The following is a 5,668-nucleotide window of genomic DNA, read 5'->3' on the forward strand; positions in this document are numbered from 1 at the left end:
TGTGAACATAGCTTGGGCTTCGGCAAGACAGATGGGCCAGAAGCAATGCTGATGTGACTTGGGCCAAGAACACGCAGGCCCACTCCAGCTGAAACACCTAGTCACATATAAACATAACGTGAGTATGTTGATTAGGTTAAGCCGTACAATACAAGAAGGTTGTTACATAGCAGACAGCAACAAGTATTCAGATCAAGGTGAAGTGCAAGGGGAAGGAGACAACAATACAAGATCAATAGTTTAGGCCTAAGTTTAGTTGATCTAAGGACTTTGTTGTATTCTCTTGTGAAGAGTATTTGATACTTGTGTAACAAACTATCTAGAACACTACTTTGGTGTTTCTAGAGTCTCTTTGATCTAGTGAAGTTTGGGAGCAGAAGTTCTCCCACAAGACGTACCGTGCCGAGGGCCGGGAACTCGTTAAATTGACTGTGTCATTGCTTTCAGTTTAAAACCTAGATCTAAGACTAACTTGGAACCTAAGTAACCTAAGCTAAATTCTCTTACATTATTATTAAAAACTTTTTTTTCTGTTTGATTTAAAAAAAAAGAATCAGACCAATTGTGGACCACCACGTGTCGTGGGGCCCACAAAACAGTGATGAACTCACCACAGAAAAGTTCACCGCAGAAAGTTCAGGAGAACCAGGTTCATGAAAGAGGAGTTATTTTAATATTTTTTTTTCTTGGCAAACGTGTGAACTTATCCCATAAACCCCTCATGTACCTTTGATGTACATGCTCTAAGCATTGGACCATGGTACAGAGTAACCACAAGTGCACCTACTATAGATAATAGTGTCCCCAACACTTTGGCTAGACTACTCTCTTTTCTGATCGCCAGTTTCTCCATTCTACACCAGTAAACAGGGGCGGATCCACCCTTGGAAGGGGTGTGGCACGTGCCACATATTAAATCTCTATTACAAATGAGCATACAAATAGATGGTGTCAGCTCTAATGGTTAGACGGCTGAAAGGTGCCACATGCAATCCATGTTCGAGTTTACCTGAGCATTTTCCCTTCAAATTTTTGTTTACTTTATTATATTTAGTCACATTTTTATAAATTAAGTTTCCTTTTCTTCTTTGTTTTTTTTGCTATCTAATAGAAAATATTTATTTTTCTTCCTTCAAAAAGGTATATTTTTATTCAAGTTTTATTTTATCAATTTTATTTTTAATATATATTCAAATAACCAATAAAAAGAATTTTACATAAAAATCTGTTTATCTTATTAATTGACTCAAGTTTTTTAAAGTGATTTTTTTAAAAAAAAAATTCTTTACAAAATTATAATTTTTAGAGTAATTCAGTTTATTAATATATAATTAAAGTTTTAATAAATAAATAAATAAATAAATATATATATATATATATATATATATATATATATATTCTGATAAGATTTTGTAAATATATAGTGTGCCACACATTAAATTATTTTCTGGATCCGTCCTTGCCTGTAAATACGAGTTAGTAAACACCAAAGGGTACTTTATATCCTTTATTTTCCCTGTTCTACTATACAAAGATTATGTGAATGTTATTAAACAAGAATTGGTCTATAGTCCAATTTCAAATTAATTATGCCTCGTAGCGAATATACATAATATTTTATTTTTATCATCTAATAATCTTATCCGTCTTGTGTGTGGACTTAGGTAAAATGTTTGTTTTCCACGAGGTACCCATTTTCCATTCTTATTTCTTATATATAATAATTACCCATTTTCCATTCTTACATAATGTAAAATCTAATCTAATCTATTAATTTAGGATTCTAATTTTTATCTACCATAAAATGGTTTATAATAGACCACTAACTAAAAATTTAACAAAATATCCTAAATTTATTCATAGATGATATTTTTCTAACAGAAAACAATATAAATTTAAACAACAAGATTTCCTGTGTTAAATAAAAAATAATTCCTGTAAAAGCCAAATACATTTATATAAACAATTTTTTTAAAAAATATTTAATCTAGGCCACATTTTATAGTAAAGAAAAACAAAAATATAATACATTAAATACAATATATTTTCAAAATATAATATTAGCTAATTTAATTTAGTCACATAAAATATTTCAAGAATAGAAACCTTTTAAATAAAAAATACAAATTTGTAATAATTCATATAAAACTAATGTTTAAAAGTAGATTATTAATATGATATTACGTTTTAAATAAATAAAATAAATGGTGAATATATGATTAGTACAATTTCATAAAAATAAATTTTAATATATATAAATTTTCAAAAAAATATTTGTGTACATAAAAAAATAATTTATATTTTAAAGATTATATTTTTTAAACAAATATATATCTTTACGGAAGTGCGGGTTCAATTCTAGTTCATTTTGAAAGCTAAACAAATCTTGTAGATCAGTAAGTTAATTAGAGTGAGGCCTAAACCATAGAGATTTATTCATTTACCCTTTTTTCTAAAAAGTAAAAAGTAAAGTGAATTCAACTATTAAATATCTCTTTGGAAAATAAATTACCGGAATATTACGGCGAATATGAAGGTAAATGCAGGATTGACATTACTTATGGCTTAAGATAAAGTAGGCGAGCTGTATTTTATCCCATTGTACCCTGCAATTTGGGCTGCACTTCTGTTTATTTTTTCAAAAACAAATTCACCAAATAAAAGGAAGAATAATTACTTACTCACTCCGTTTCAAAATGATCATTGTTTTAGAAAAAAAAATTGTTTCTAAAGATACATATTTTATATTTTCAATGCATGTAATAATGGTAAATTGTGAATTTCGAAAACATCAATTGCGTTTACTGAATTTTGATTGGTTAAAAATTGTAAAAAATAACTAATCACAGAAAATAATACATTTATAATCAAGAATTTACATATTTTCTTAATAAGTCTGAAAACTCCAAAACATACATTACACTGAAATGGATGGAGTAAATTGGAAGGTATATTAAAGGGAACAACTAATCAAGTATATCACCCAAAAACTTTGTTTAAAAATATTTTCTTTGAAAATTGACTAATGATAATTATTTGAATCAGTACTCTTTTATAAACTATTAAAAACTCAGGTGTGTGATATAAATCCGTTATCCATTGGTCTGTTATATGCAATTCAAGAACACAACCAATAACTGATCTGAAACCTAGGAAGATGTTTGGATTTGAATGCTAACGTATGGTTACCAAATAAATGAACTTACACAATTAGACCAAGAAGTCCCATTTTGTAAAGAATTAAAGAAGTCAGCGGAGGAAGAGATCTTGATCTGTAGAGACGATCAAGTTATATAAGAGCATGGTCTTATCAGAATCATGGAAACAGAGTCATAATTAAGAATGAAGAAAACCTGAAGGAGAAGAAGACAAGAGGAGGAAGAAGAAGAAGAGATCCAAAACCGTAGGAGTAGACGAGAACCGCACATGGGTAACTCCTTTGGAAGTCACTGATTTGACCAAAGTGTTTACTCCTACGTTAGAAAACTCCGTTAACACCATTGCCGTCAAGATCAAGCCGTCTCTGTTGCATAATCTTCCCTGAGCCATTTTCAGTTCTTGGCCTCTCTGAGTTTGAGATTTAAATGAATTTTAGATTACTTCTTTTTGAGCAACAAATGAATTTTAGATTATTATAGGAAAAAATGGTGAAACCTCTCCATCACATACACGATTACTTTCTTCTTAGTCATTTGGGGTTTGTTAGAAAAGAAAACATTTGTTGATGGGCTATATTCGTAATTTGTTTATAGGCTTACATTTTAGATTCATAAAATAATTGTTTGTTGATCAGCTTTCTATTGAAATATTTTTATATTATCAAACATCAAAGAATAAGTAAAATGGGATATACTCAAAGGAGTGTCCACGTCCTTAAAAAAATCATCCAATCAGGGAGACTTAAATATGCCACGTCATCTCTACTTAGCCAATTTTGTTTAAAAACGGGCCTCCTGCGTTTGGGCTCTTAGACCACAATTATCGGGGGAGTATAACAAGAGTCCTTAACAAAAAAACAAATAAAATATAATGTGGACCCCACAAAAAAACAAAAAACCGGTCACTAGAGTAATGGATTAGTGACCGATGTTGGTGTGTTCCTTAGACTGTTTGCGGGCCCCGCTGAAACGTGGCGGCCCGCAATTGGTTTCTTTTTTAATTTTTTTTTGTTTTTTTTTTTAAATCAGCAAAAAAAAAAAAAAAAAAAAATTAAGAAACCCAAAAAGTGTTCCAGGGATAATGATGGCCTTAAATCCTCCGAAATCAACTCTTCACGCCTCATATACGGCCCAAGTTAGAATCGTCATCGAATCAATCGTCTTCTTTCACCTTCTTCCAATCTTCGTTACACATCCTCCTATGCAATTGCAATCAACCGTTCGTTTTAATTCCCTCTTAATGATTTCCTTTCGTTTCCCTCTCTTTTTCATTCTTTATAACCTCATTCTTTTTAGCTTGCTACAAATCAAAACCCGAAAAGCTCCTCTCAATAAGCGCAAGCCATGGCGAAACCCAACCGATAGTCACCTATTCAACCGGGAAATCTCCTCTCGCTTTGTATTTCACATCTCACCCGAAAAATACAGAAAAAGTATGGAACTTTAGTGGACTGGAAATGGTCATCATGGACGAACAGGTTTGTGTCTTTAACCCAAAATTTTCGACTCCTAGGAGAGTTAATCAAGTCGTGTTAAATGATACTTGCATCCCAAACCAGGAAAGATTTACAACCGGTTCCAAAAGCAAAGAGGTCTGTCGGGTTGCAGAACATAGTCTAACTGTTTCTTTCACATACGACTTTATTCTGTCTCCCATTGAAGATTGTCGCTTTCCTATTGACGCAGACCGGTTACGGCTCCATCCACATGCGGATTTCAAAGGTGAGTTATATGGTTAGCTGTCTATTCATTTATAATATTCATTTATATCATCTTTGAGTTCTATTGTTCATCTCCTTTTCAATTATGACTGTTTTACGTTAAACTTATACTCTTTGTTAAAAAATGTTGTAGATATTGTTGACCACACATGAAGTGGTGAATGGACAGCCTGGGCCTACCTCTTTAATCCTCCGAAATCAACTCTTCACACCTCCAAATCAAAACTAACGTACCTCTAAAAGTTGATCGCCTACCTGCAGCCTCTGCTTACTCTTTTGAAGGTTTTGGTAGACAAAGAAGAATCTATAGCGTAAGTCGGCATATTTTGAATGTTCCCACAATAAGATGTTTCTTCACTGACTTCTGATTATGACATTTCAGACTGGGAAGAAGAACTAAACCATCCCATAATTATCAACTGCTTTGGTGCTTAATGATGGTTTGTGGGAACCAAAATTCGCACTGTCGATTTCCGTTTAAATTAGGAAACTAGAAAAATCCTAATTTCCCAGAGGTCCCGGAGATCTGTTAATACCACACGCTAAGCAATCAGAACACGAGATATCAACGATAAAGTACAAAAATCGTAAAAAGAGAGCAAAATAGATCTTATTCCGAATCTGTGTTTGAGTGTTACAACAAGGTATAAGCCTGGGCTCGAGAGCTGTCGGCGAGATTCCTAGTTCTAGCAACCCTAAGACGGCTAAACCTAATTGAGTCGCAGCTCGAAATAACAAAAACGGAAATATGCTTAAATCGCTCTAAGTGCTAAGTTTGCTCCGAAAAAA

At 32.3% G+C, this 5,668-nt stretch overlaps 1 pseudogene; it reads right to left on the bottom strand.

Moving 5' to 3' along the window:
• The window catches only part of LOC106316355, a 6,435-nt pseudogene extending 2,757 nt beyond the window's left edge, over positions 1 to 3,678 (bottom strand).
• Between the last annotated feature and the right edge of the window lie 1,990 nt (positions 3,679 to 5,668).

The sequence above is a fragment of the Brassica oleracea genome, chromosome C9 (genome assembly GCF_000695525.1).
Source record: "Brassica oleracea var. oleracea cultivar TO1000 chromosome C9, BOL, whole genome shotgun sequence".
NCBI lineage: Eukaryota > Viridiplantae > Streptophyta > Magnoliopsida > Brassicales > Brassicaceae > Brassica > Brassica oleracea.